At 38.0% G+C, this 14,127-nt stretch overlaps 1 protein-coding gene and 2 long non-coding RNA genes across 4 annotated transcripts in view; 2 read left to right on the forward strand and 1 right to left on the reverse strand.

Annotated features, from left to right (window-relative positions):
* LOC123868535 (tRNA dimethylallyltransferase) overlaps positions 1–14,127 on the reverse strand; it is a 313,525-nt gene that overhangs the window by 273,302 nt on the left and 26,096 nt on the right. The gene's annotated exons all lie outside the window — the stretch shown is intronic.
* The window catches only part of LOC123868558, a 33,381-nt gene that overhangs the window by 8,084 nt on the left and 11,170 nt on the right, over positions 1–14,127 (forward strand). Inside the window, exons 3-4 of one of the 2 annotated variants that reach the window (XR_006796654.1) lie at positions 2,971–3,111; positions 7,986–8,007. This is a non-coding gene — a long non-coding RNA (uncharacterized LOC123868558). Of the gene's footprint in view, positions 1–2,970; positions 3,112–7,985; positions 8,008–14,127 lie in introns of those variants that run through there. The other variant, XR_006796653.1, reaches the window with a different exon arrangement.
* LOC123868559 lies at positions 5,267–7,649 on the forward strand. The gene is made up of 3 exons (XR_006796655.1): positions 5,267–5,277; positions 6,866–6,871; positions 7,578–7,649. It is a non-coding gene; the product is annotated as an uncharacterized LOC123868559 (long non-coding RNA).

The raw sequence follows: 14,127 nt of genomic DNA on the forward strand, positions 1-14,127 counted from the left end.
TGAGCAAAGTCCTACAGCTACTCAACTCGGCGCGTAACATACACAAACCGAAATAAAAACAAACCAAAAATATGGCGTCTATACATACATATATCGCTAGGCATCTCGAACATAGACAGTATAGACTGGGGCTATGTTACTCTTGCCGGTAAAGATAAATCGATTCGACTTTAATCGACTATTTTTCTTTGAATTATAAGTACCTACATTAAAACGTGTTATTAATTACTCCGCATTTGAGAAGGTTAAAAAATCATAAATGCGGTAAAAATAAAGATTATTCACAGTAAAAATAGGCTCTAAAAATAATAATAAACAATTCAGAGTAACAAAACTCAAATTAAAAAAATCGATATCGTAGACCTAGATAATAACAAACTTTTTAAAAGTGGACATCCCTTCTCAGTACTTTTGTGACAAATGTATGGCAATCAGTAAATATCTACAATAATGGCTTCTTACCAGGCTGCATGGTCTACGACCTTTGCCTTTCCTGAAGGGGATAAAAATTAAAAGTAAAAACTAACTACAATAATGGCTTACATAACAGCCGGAAGTTTAAAAGCACTTTTATTTACGAAAAAAATAATCCCAAAACAAATATTCATGAAACTTAGTGAGAAATTATGTTTTTATTTTAGCTTTAATAAATGAATAAAAAATTTAAGGTACAATGCTTCTTGTGAGAGTACTGTCCATGGGCATTCTCCTTTTGCACATATATTCTAGAAACTAATATCTATGTCTGTGGTTTTCCAGATTTCTGTTAAAATATTCGGTTTCAAAGTTACGCGGTCTTAAAATTTTCATACAAATCTTTGAGCCCCTGTAATTTTAAAACTACATATTTTTAGAAAAATCTAAAACACCACAGACACAGATATTAGTTTCTAGAATATGTCTGCAAAATTTCAAGGACTTTGGTTGCTTAACATTCAAATGAAATTGGAACTACGATTGTATGAAACGAGTGGAAACGAGTGACGGAGAGAGCCCTGTTAAGTATATTTTACGATGGTATGGACTACGATGGGATCAGGGAACCCTTAGTATGCTAGTCCGAATCGCACTTGACCAGTTTTATTAACCCCTGACCCAAAAAGACGGGTGTTATAGGTTTGACGTGTGTATCTGTATATCTGTCTGTGGCATCGTAGCTCCTAAACTAATGAACCGATTTTAATTCAGTTTTTTTGTGTTCTTAGCTATAATCCAAGAAAATCGGTTCAGCTGTTTGAAAGTTATCAGCTGTTTTCTAGTTACTTTAACCTTCAGTTGTCGGAGGTGTTATAAATTTTTAATTTACACTTGTTATGTAGACAAATGTTTTATGTATGCTAACAGTCAGCACTCAGTAGGTACAATAACTAAGTGTAAATTGAAATTATTCCTATAGTTCACGCATTACGCAATCAAATACCGGCAAGTAGCGGTGCGTGGCAAATTAGCGCTTATCGCCTGCGCATTAGATGCGAATTCCATAGCCGCCATCTTGCCACGAGGCCCATACTTCCACGTGTAAATTGTAATCGATTAATGATCGAAGAATGTCATCAATCTTATGAAAGGGAGTAACCCTTTCATTAAGATTGATGACATTCTTCTCGCGTCGCTTCCTCATCTTTGAGGATCGTGGCTCCTTCCAGATATAACTTCCTTCATGTTACAGTACTACCCCATTTAAGTTATGCCGATGTACCTGCGCAGAAATCTTATTTAAGAAAGGCGCGAAATCATCTCAGCCAATCATAGCGCGAGTTCGTCCGCTATTGGTTGTTGCCTACGCGCCATGTTTTGTACGCGCGAACTATGAGCGAGATAGAAGAATCTGAGTCTTCTGTTTTTGTGTTTAAAATCTGGACGTCAAGCAATAAGGTCTGTATTTCATTGGCATGTTCGGTTTTAGTCAGCGTTAGGTTACGCTATTCTGCGCAAACGAATTTTACCGATGCGACTTATAGAATGGCAGTAAGTTCTGTGTTTCCTACCAATTACAATCCGGGTATCTTTAAAATAAAAATGAATAGGCATCTTCTGGGTAAACGCGTCCCATCTTAGGCCACATCATTACTTTCCATCAGGCGTGATTGTGTCCAAGCGCTTGCCTATAATAAATTAAAAAAAAGTACTCTAGCGCCCGATTTCTTCAAGCCTATCTTGTAATAACAAGTGTAAATTAAAAATTTATAACACCCCCGACGATCCAAAGTATTTGAGTTTTCCAAAACATCATTTTCAAATAAATAATTATGTATTTAGGCAACGTCCATCTTGACAGCTTGACATTTGTCTATTGACATAATATTATGAACCTAACGGTTATCTAACCTTCTTTTCTACAAGAAAACTAGAAAAGAGCTGATAACTCTTAAATGGCTGAACCAATTTTTTTAGATTATAGCTAAGAACACTCTCGATCAAGCCACCTTTCAAACAAAAAAAACTAAATTAAAATCGGTTCATTCGTTTAGGCACTACGATGCCACAGACAGATACACAGATACACAGATACACAGACACACAGATACACAGGTACACACGTCAAACTTATAACACCCCTCTTTTTGGGTCGGGGGTTAAAAAAGATCTTAGTTGCGAATGAGCGAATGACACATTATGATACAATTTAAGGTCAGCCGTCACCTTTGGGTGTCACATTGACCGTGAAGACGGGTAGCTAAGTATAACAGTATATTTAACAAAGTAAATTGTATGCAAATCGCCCAAATCCCCGACGCAAAGACAGTGCGACCTACATGTGAACTTTGGATCACTTCTTGACTCACCTCAAAGACCAGGTACAAATGAGCGCAATGTCATTGGGACAAACCTCAAGAGCAATTTAATCTGTTACATCTTTCCTTTACTTATTATTAAGTCATTTATTTAGTTAAACATCTTTATTCCCTAATAGTAGGTATGACAAAGAATAAAATACTAGACTAGACTAGATACTAGGTAGACTTTAAGACAAAGGGCGACCTTATCACTACAGTGAACTCTTCCAGGCAACCCATACTTAAGAACTTATAGAACTGTAAGACGGAGAGCCGCAATGCAACTATATACATAGGTATACATAAACATACACTCTAATAGGTAATTCTTATAGTTAAGTAATTCTGATCAATTTTATTTTTTTCGTCTACCACCATTTTGTATTTTATGATCGCCATTTTGATTTCATGAAAAAAAAAACCTACTTATTCAACCATCGCGATTAAGATATCGATAGACACCCAAATGTCCAGCTGTTGCGATGTTTCGAAGTTTGAAGGCAATGAAGAATCCCATATCATAGCCCATAAACAAAGATATCCGTCAAAAATAAAACCCCGCCACTACTGCCGCGCAGTCGTGTAAAAAACCTTTAGGCCCTGGCTTACCAAAGAAACACTTTAAACCGAAACTGCGGATTATACGGATTGTTAGAACCACAGATTTGGTATATCTAGATACGGCAAAGTCGTCCCTCCAGTGTTCCCGAAAGAGCCAAAAATAAGTGCCTATTTATTTTTATTCCTCTGTCCAAATACAAAAAATCGATCCTCTTTATCCTGTCCAAGTATTTTGGCTCACGGACGCGTGGCGATTGAAACTTGATGTTGTGTGTTGTGACGTCATCATAAGTAGAAAAAATAAGCACGGTTGGTCCATCGTGCTTCGCATCGGGGCGTCCCACACTACGCTTGCTTAAACGCGGTCTCCACTCAAGGACTTTCCGGCTCCAACGGCTATCGCCTCTACCACCAGCATGGCCTGCCCACTACCAATTCAGCTTGCTAATAGTTTGGGCTATGTCAGTGGCCTTCTCCTGCGGATCTCCTCATTTCGGATCTTATCCCTCAGGGAAACTCCTAACATAGCCCTCTCCATAGCTCGCTGAGCAACTTTGAATCTGTGAACAAGGCCATTTGTCAGTGTCCACGTTTCAACACCATAGGTGAGGACGGACGGAGGATAGGTAACTTATATCAGAATAAAATAAAATAAAAGTGTTCGACCCAAGCAATGGAATGAATATGAGTTGACCACGCGGCATCTAGTTATTCCAAGTCCGTGGTTAGGACTAATGCCTCTAGAGATTAATCAAATAATCACTCCATTTAGTCGCTAGAATCGTTCGATGTCGGTAAATAACTAAATAATTGAGCCGGTGTAATTACTCTATTCGCACGCTATTTGTCGCTAATTCAACATGGCGCCTTATTTCATTCGAGAGCGGTGATGGCCTAGTGGTTAAGACGTCGTCGGCCTCTATTCAGGAGGTCAGAGGTTTGATCCCGGCCTATGCATCTTTAACTTTTCAGAGGTTGGCCTTTAATGGTGAAGGAAAACGTTGTGAGGAAACTTACACGCCTGAAAGTTCTCCAGAATGTTCTCAAAAGTGTGTAAAATCTGCACTGGGCTAGCGTGACTATGGTTTAAAACCATCTAATTCTGGGAGGAGACCCGTGCTCAGTAGTGGGCCAGCGATGGGTTGACGACGATGATGTTATCATGCAGTAACGGAAGTTTCAAAATATGACATCTGTCACCTGACAAGTGACAGCGACAGCTGTCAGAGACGCTCAATACGCGTTGCATTGTATCTTTTTATAAATATATTAATTACTTTAAAGTTTGTGATTAGTTGGTGACTCAAACTGGTTAACACCCACTGAGTTTCTTGTCTTCGTCACTTGTATGAGATTACATAGCAGGAGCGCCTTATACTAAGTCCTTTTCGTGGATAGAGTATAGGAAGTCCTTGTCATAATATCGATTGTTAATAAAATTTCAATAAAATATGGTGAATAATCGAAACGTCCGCGTCCCCTCGTTAGGGGTCCTTTAAAACATGCACCTACGCTGTTAACCCGTTACGTTACGGACATAAAAACAAACATATTGCCAGTCCTACCATCAGGGTTTACGATTGAAAATAGTGCTGTACCTTCGCTACGCGGTCGCATTGCTGCCATTGATATTAGGTAAACAAAAGATAAAGATTAGGTTTGATCTATTTTGGATAGAAGAATTCCATGATATAAAAGTACAAGCTTAATTTGCTATAACCCGCGAAAGTAGACAAGACTATATGAAACAACGTGCAGTAGGTATGCGATATGCACCGCCATACTAAAGAAGCATTCCCTGTTTACTGTTGCTTGCAAGCAATACGTACACAACCAACCACAATCTACCACAATACACTCAACGTACGTTTCACTCCGACACGGGACACCGGAAGCATCCGTAGGAGATGTGAACTCCACAATGCCCAACTGCAAAAGTGTTTAAAAAGTCTAAAAAGGTGTAACCTAGATCAGTCAGCGCATTCGATGTTGTAGTGTCGATACACAATGTAACTGTAACATTAGATTTTACAGTCGCTAACCGAAATGTCGACAGTCGTAACTGTCAAAGTAGCCTACTAGGACTATACTAGCTGATAGATAATACAAGACTTAAACTATTAAGACAAAAGAAGAAAATACTGTAGATCTTTGGTTAAACGTGTACCTTTAACAAGTGGTGAAGGTTACAGTAACTAGAAAAGAGCTGATAACTTTTAAACGGCTGAACCTATTTTCTTGGACTATAGTTAAGAACACTCTGGATCAAGCCACCTTTCAAACAAAAATAAAACTAAATTAAAATCGGTTCATTAGTTTAGGAGCTACGATACCACGGAAAGATACACGAATACACAGATACACACGTCAAACTTATAACACCCCCCTTTTTGGGTCAGGGGTTAAAAAGAGAGAAGAAATAAGGTCACTTTTGGGAGTACTTATACGAGAGATTGAATACTTAGAGAATACTTCTAGAGATTGAATATAGAATTCTGTGGTAGAGTTCCTTAGTTTTCCATGTCAACGGTCGTAACCATTACTTTTTATTTAAGGGGAAAAATTAATGGGGTTGTTTGAGGAGTATTATCATTCCGTACGGCCCTTTCCGTTATGTGCCGTGAGGGCACTTCACATCCGGAGCATAAAATGGCAATTGTGTGAGTGTGGGTACAGATCATCCGGTATTTTTCCTGTTGAGTTTGGTTTTCACAGGTCAAGTAGGTATTGCTTATCGATTTGACGACCTCTGTGGCGCAGTGGCATTTATAAGTGGCGCATTCGATTCCTGGCTGGGGATTTTTGACAGGTTTGGTCTGGTAGAAGACTTTGGTCGTGGCTAGTTCTACTCTAAACTTCTTATTCATACTAATATTATAAATGTGAGTGTGTCTGTATGTTTGACGGTCTCTCTGTCTGCTAGTTTTGCACAACCCATCCGATTAGGTAATAGACTTCGAAATCGATTAAACGGTACAGTAGTGAATTCGTTTATTTTCCGGGATAAAAAGTATCTTACGTTCGTCCACAAGACGCGAGCTAACTAAAAATAACCTACATCCGGACGTAGCTTACTTTTATCCCGTAAAATCAAACAGTTCCCATGGGGTTCTTAAAGGCCCATCCGTTTAACCAATTTTTATGAAAACTTGTAGTTTACATCTCGGAAAGTGACACAGGCTACTTTTTATCTCAGAAAATCAAAGTTCCAAATTAAAGTAGCCTTAAAGGCTATAAAAAGGGGATAAAAACTGGCATGGAATGATGACAGGAGTATTTTATTCCTAACTGAGACCTGAAACTGAGTAAAAATGAATGAATGAATGAATATACTTTTATTGTACACCACAAAATTAGTACAGAAAAACACATACAAAGCTCAACAAAATATAGGTACAATTTGGCGGCCTTATCGCTACCTAGCGATCTCTTATACTTTATTATACTCGTAATTCAAGGCATCTTCAAAGAAAGCCACTCTATCTTAGACTGCATCATCACTTGACAGCAGGTTTGATTGCAGCCAGGCACTAGTCTATTATAATTAAGAAAGTAATTAAAAAAAAAAGGTTAATCTCAGAATGCTCTGTTTAGTTTAGTATCTAGGCAACCTTCAAATCCCAAAGACCGTGCCGTCGTACCGGCGTTCATAAAAGCGTGATGGCGTCGTAAACGGATATTTTGGCCTTGCCGGGTCGTTGCCGTAACCTATGCGACGCGATACGTCACTAGACGCGAACTAGTTATATCAACTGCGACTACAGCACTAGGGGTGTCGAAAAAACCAGGAAGTGTACCATCTACTCTACATTTTACCTACATAACCCTTCCTTTTGGCTTTGTCCTAGTCGGGTAAAAAAAAAACGGACGACAAACAGAATAGCTGTTTTAAAGTAGCCATTTTTTGAAGCACTGAATGTTAGCAACATAGATTACAAGCTCTATACAAGGAACCAGAAGCTTAATTTGCTATAATCCGCTAAACCAGACCAGACCAGATCTATACAGCTCGACTGAGTCGATAAGCATTAAAAAAAATGTTTGACAATTTCATTGATTTTTATAGACAACTCACGCTTGACCAAAATTGTTTTCATAAAAAAAGAGCAAATGGTTCCTAAGACGCTTTCCCTGTATCTTCCAAGGTTTCAGATTTCCCCATACAAAAAAATACACTGTATAATAAGGCAGCACCACACAGATCTCAAAACCTTTGACTTTGCAATTAGGCATTGTAAGGTCTATATCTCTTGAGGATGCTCCGGTGTCGGGAGAAACGTACGTCGAGTGGTCTTTGGGTCTATGTGGTGCTGCGTGGTGACATATAAGTATCTGTCTGGTTTAGCGGATTATAGCAAATTAAGCTTTTGGTTCCTTGTATATCATGGATTTCCGCAAAATAACACCTGCATATACAACATTTAAACGTTTTTTTTAACTACCTCGGACATTTCTTATTTGGTACTTTTACATCAGTAAAAGTAGCACACCCCTTATTTCGTACCTTTACGCTAGTAACCGGGGCATGTTAAACATCAGTCTTGATTAGGGATGTTAAATTACCCGTAATAAGTACAAGACGTGTGCCAAACTGGTTTAAAAACAGGGTTGTCAATTTTAAAGTATAATATTAGTTTTAAAGTATAGTTTTAAAATATAATATAATATAAGATTCGGTTCAACAACATCAACATGGTCATCCTTACGAATAGAAGCCCAATGTCTTAACCACAAGACAATCGAATCGCCGCTTCTCAAAGTAACACCAAATTTTTTTGGGTACCGTACCTTAAAAAGAAAAACGGAATTAAAAAGTGTTCATGACCTTTCATGAGAAAATAATAATTGCTAGGTATTCTCATTTTTCAAAGTAAGATAACTACACCAAGCGGGGTATCATAACATGAAACTTGTAAATTCTAATACAGATTTTTATTTATTTTTATGCATAATAGTTTTTTATTTAACGTGCAAAAAAATACCTGAGTACGGAACCCTTAGTAGTGAGTCTGACTCGCACTTGGCCGGTTTTTTAAGTCTATTTAATTTAGTATTTTAACAACAATTTAAACTGGCAGTTTTATAGGAAAAAATATTAATTTGCTTTGTGATCAAATCCTTTCAATATCCCTGTAGTAACTACTAAACTATTAAAGGTAAAATAGGTTTTTGTCTAAGGTATTGTTAAGGGGCTGAATAAAAAATGGACTTATAAGTTCATTGTGAACGGATATTCAGCCTTGTCAGGTCATTGCCACAACTTAGAAGGCTATGTAACGTCACTGATATACCTAAATAAGGCTGAAAACGAATACGAATACAACAGCGGTTTTTGTAACTACTTATTCAATCAATCAGCCTGTTTTCGCCCACTGCTGGACAAAGGCCTTCCCAGGAGTGCGCCACCACACACAATCTTATACCTTCCTAATTCACCCACTTCTTGCTATCTTCTTAATGTTGTCAGCCCAGCGGGTCGGAAGTCATCCCACACTGCGCTTGCTGATACGCGGTCTCCACTCCAGAATACGTTTACCCCAGCGGCCATCAGTTCTGCGGTAGATGTGGCCGCGGCCTGCCCACTACCACTTCAGCTGGCTAATTCGTTGAGCTATGTCGGTCGGTTATTTGACGGAATCGATTGATGAGAATCTACCGCCTAGTGTATAAGCAGCAAAATAAAAAGGACTTATTAGGTAAGTTGTAAACGGATATTTTGGCCTTGGCGGGTCGTTGCCGCAACCTAGGACACGTCACTGCCAGTGCGCTGGCGTATACCACGTCAGGCCTAAATAGGGCTGCAATACGCCTAACTCACATGTTTTTAGTGGTTTGATTTTAATGTACCAGCTATACTCAGTATTTAGTCGAGTAAACCCGACTAGTTTCGGACCCATCCGGGGTCCTTTTTCATAGGGACCCGGTCGCTGCGCGTCGCGGTTGAGACCCCTATAAAAAACTAGCCGATGAGCCGAGTCCCCATGAAAAAGACCCCTGATGGGTTCGAAACTAGATGGGCTTACATTGACTAAATACGTGAGTATAGCTGGTACAGTGCATACTTAAAATGGTTTTGTTTTTATAAAAATCCTAAACTAAACAAGTTAAAACTTATACCATCACTTTCTCAATGTTTTCTGATGAAAAGGATATCACAAGTTAAATAGTACTAACTATTGTATTTAGGACATAGCAAAATTATGTCTCCCTCGGCCAGATTATACAATTCGGTAGAAACAAATTCGACAAGGAGGCTGACAGAAGAATTCAGCTGGGCCGGGCAGCATTTTCAAAGATACGTCAGCTCTTCGAATCGTTGGGAGTTGCTGGACAGACAGACACACTTTTACATTAATAATATTAGTGTGGATATGGATGTTTTGGCTGCAGTGGAAACCCTAGCTTATCAAACAAAGTTAGCCTATTGCGTCATGTCAAAGATTAGTTTGGCACAAACGTTTCGGAAGTGGGATGGGGCGGCAAACAAGTTCAGTTTTGCGACGAAAACTGAAAGTTATCACATTGTATTGTTACCAAAGCTTCCTCATTTTTAGGGTTCCGTAGTTTTTCATTCGAACCGCTAGGATATGGAACGCCCTTCCAGCATCAGTTTTCGCCTCCTGTTTTAATATGGGTACTTTCAAGTAAAGAGTGAATAGGCATCTTCAAGGCAAGCGCGTTCCATCTTAGGCTGCATCATCACTTGCCAGCAGGTCTGATTGCAGCTAAGCGGTAGTCTATAAATTAAAAAAAAAATTGCTGCATTAGGTAAATGCAGCTCGTCAGTCAGCTTCACCTAAGTCAGTCAGAATTAAATCCGTGTTTTTTTTTCGTGGGGGAAATCTTCTTAAGATACCCGCTCGGGTTATGTAGGATTTCTACCCACTAAAGGAGGTGGCCCTCCTCAGCACCCGTTGAGAGTATACACCTAGGCCAAAATGGTTAGCCACAAAATACGCCACATATGTCCTAAATCCTTCCCCGGGATGCAAGTTTTTGTTTTTTAATATTTCTAGGCCTTCTGCAATCAGTCATTTATGTGGACTATAATCAGATTATATGAGTGCATTAAGGGTTGCAAGCTATCTCTGTCCAGTCAAAATCGGTTGCACGGATAGGTCGTGTAAAACTAACAGACAGACAGAGAATTTCGCATGTGTAATCAGTATGGATTCACTGTCATGAATGAGTGAATAGTTTTGCACAGTCGTAACGGCACATTAAAGTTCTATATTTATATTTTATCAATATGACATACATATAGTATAAATATTTATGTAATATTATGTAGCAAACGCGAAAGTGGAAAACGTGGGAACTGTCCCACGCTCTTTACTATATATTAATAGTAATCTAGAAAGGAAATAAATTCCTCATAACATGTTTATAATACCAAAGAATATTGGGTTTATACTTTATATGAAAATATCAATCTAATTTTGTACAATACCTACAAATCATTTCATTATTCAACCTAAGCGTTACACTTAGGTTAGAACTAGAACCTATTCTCTATTACCTATTTAAGAGCAGGTGTGTTCTTATCTATTCTGTGCTAGAAGTCAGAATCTGGTATTTTCATAATTCCATAATTTCATGATTCCTTTCATAATTTCATACTTCCCCGAGGAAAAAGATAGCACTAGATTTAGATTTTTCAATATAGTTTACTTTAGAGATTAGTGTACAACAGAATTAGGTACTTACATTAACTTTGTACGTATTGATTCTACAGAAGTTAAGTATGTACCTAACTATTTTACTTAAGTTATAAAGGGACAGTCTACAGGTTTTTTGCCTAATGTGTTAGTAGATAAACTATTCAAGGCTGAATAATATTATGTAAGTACTAATAATGAAGTAACAATGGTTTTTTGATTTCCTTTCAAAATTATATATAATATATAGGTATAAGGTCTCTTTTGTTAATTGGTCCATGTTAGCCAGCACTCTTCAAAACAACTCTCTAACCTCGTGGTTAAGGCGTCAGTACTTAGTCTCCTAGATAAGCCTCCTAGTCGGAAAGTCCGTGGTTCGATCCCGGGTAAGCACCTCAAACTTTTTGGAGTTATGCGCGTAAGCAAATTCAATGTCACTTTCTTTCACTGAAGGAAAACATTACAGAGAACTCTCAGCCCGGCTACCATGGGCAGTAGATAAAAATTATATCCCCCGATTATATCCACTGATGTCATAGAAATCAGTAGATATAATCGGGGATAAAATTTTTATCTACTGCTTATGCTAGCCGGGCAGGCATGCAGGTTTTCTCGCAATATTTTTCTTCACCGTTAAAGAAACTTATATTTATTTGATGATCCCTGAAAACATTGCACTTCTTTTTTGGACAGTTATGTAGTAAAACTGAATGCCGTAAGCTCTGCGCCCGGTGAACCGAGACTGTGGCGCAGTGCGCGGGCGCAGCGAAAGTGAAACCGTTTGACTCCTGACCTGCCATTGTGCCCGGCCGCGTCTCTGCCGCGCGGCCTTGGCGTTTGTAAACAAATTATGGTGTTTTTAGCTTTGAATCATAGGAATATAGCGTATTTATCTATAGGGTGGACACATTAGAAGTAGGAGGCAGTATTTTTTAAAATTCAGACACAAGTTTGCCCTTGACTGCAATCTCACTTGGTGGAAAGTGATGATGCAGTCTAAGATGGAAGCGGGCTAACTTGGAAGGAGTATGTTGACATTTGTTATTTCACGGTTTCTTTCAGGGTAAGCAAGGAAAAACAGATAAGTAAAACTTAAACAAAATATTTAATTAATTTATTTATTTTACTTATTTTTCAACAAAAAAATAATAATTAGATAACAAAAACATGTTTCTTCGTGCTCGTGAGCGCTTGACGGCTTGTCTGAGCACTGCATATTTCTCTATCATTAGTTTTATGTAGGTACAAAGTATGCGGTTAGAGTTTTCTTGTCTTACTTGTAACTACATGAATCCATTCAATTCCATTCCATTCCATCAGCCTGTATGCGTCTACAGCTGGACATGGCCATCAAACATGGTCCTCTGCCTTCCTCATCCACCCGCTCCCCGCCAATCTTGAGGTCATCGGTCCAGCGGGCTGGAGGTCGTCCCACACTGCGCTTACCGGTACGCGTCTCCACTCCAGAACACGTCTGCCCTATGAATCATGTAAGGTTATTTTTAAAAATTGATTTGAGTTGTCAAAAATAATATAAAATTATTAATTTATCTAATGCAGGTAGTTTGATAAAATCGATATTTCGCTCATTCGATGTCATACAATCTGTTACTAGGAGGCCGACAAGATTGAACTTGCATAAATACGGGTGTTTTGAAGGTTTTAGTTCAGTCTCCTTCCGAGATTCGGAGCGATATCGCATATTTTCGGTATTTGGATTGTGAACTGAATAATTAGATGTTGTGATAGCAATCACGCTCTAATTAAATTATTCATTTTGGCATTAGTTTGTTTAGATTAAAACTCTCGGATAACCTTACACATTAAACTTGTGTTTTTCTTGTGTTGGTTTTGGAGAGGACATTCCAATTATTCGATAAAAATATTTAAATAATACCTGCTTTTCTGAGTGACGCCAATAATTCAGAAGCGGGACGTGTCTCACGTTGCCTTAATTTCGCTTTGGTATCTTTTTGTAAACAACCCACATTTGATTAAAATTTTTATTGAGTTTGATTTGGTGATTAAAATTTTTAGTTTTTTTTTAAAGAATTTAGTCTTTTGTGAAGTGGAAAGTAATTTGCAATAAGTGGTTCAGATTTTGTATACATCGAATGAGAAGTTAGTCGTTTGGATTTATTGTTTTCTGGATATTAAAACTGAGAGTTCGGCAGTTCAAGGATAGGTTTTAATGATTTGACGGAGGGCAGGATAGCCCATGATTTTCATTTGACTTAGGGCAAGGAAGCCCGCGACTGACATGACATGATTATTTAGAAACACGAGGACGTGTTAAATTCAGGACGGCCGAACTGTAAGGTTATTTTTAAAAATTGATTTGAGTTGTCAAAAATAATATAAAATTATTAATTTATCTAATGCAGGTAGTTTGATAAAATCGATATTTCGCTCATTCGATGTCATACAATCTGTTACTAGGAGGCCGACAAGATTGAACTTGCATAAATACGGGTGTTTTGAAGGTTTTAGTTCAGTCTCCTTCCGAGATTCGGAGCGATATCGCATATTTTCGGTATTTGGATTGTGAACTGAATAATTAGATGTTGTGATAGCAATCACGCTCTAATTAAATTATTCATTTTGGCATTAGTTTGTTTAGATTAAAACTCTCGGATAACCTTACACATTAAACTTGTGTTTTTCTTGTGTTGGTTTTGGAGAGGACATTCCAATTATTCGATAAAAATATTTAAATAATACCTGCTTTTCTGAGTGACGCCAATAATCATGACAGGCGAAATACTCTCTGCAACTTTCTGAATTCAGATTCTGAAAGCAATGAATGGTAGATATAAAAAACAAAAACATGGTATTCATCGAAATCAAAATAAAAATGCAGATGGGTACACGCTTCTTTACCAGTTTCAATAACATTCAACAGCGGAGAATATCCTGATTATAGGTACTACTTTTACAAGAACTTCTATCTTACAGATTTTTCACGAGATTTCCTTTGTTAACAACACCTAGCTATATTTCTTTACCACAGGGATATTTTTGCCTTTCATCCTTTATAATCCTACTTTTGTTATTAACCACCGACCCAAAAAGAAGGGTGTTATAAGTTTGACGTGTGTATCTGTGTATCTGTCTGTGGCATCGTAGCTCCT

Source organism: Maniola jurtina, chromosome 9, assembly GCF_905333055.1.
Source record: "Maniola jurtina chromosome 9, ilManJurt1.1, whole genome shotgun sequence".
Lineage (NCBI taxonomy): Eukaryota > Metazoa > Arthropoda > Insecta > Lepidoptera > Nymphalidae > Maniola > Maniola jurtina.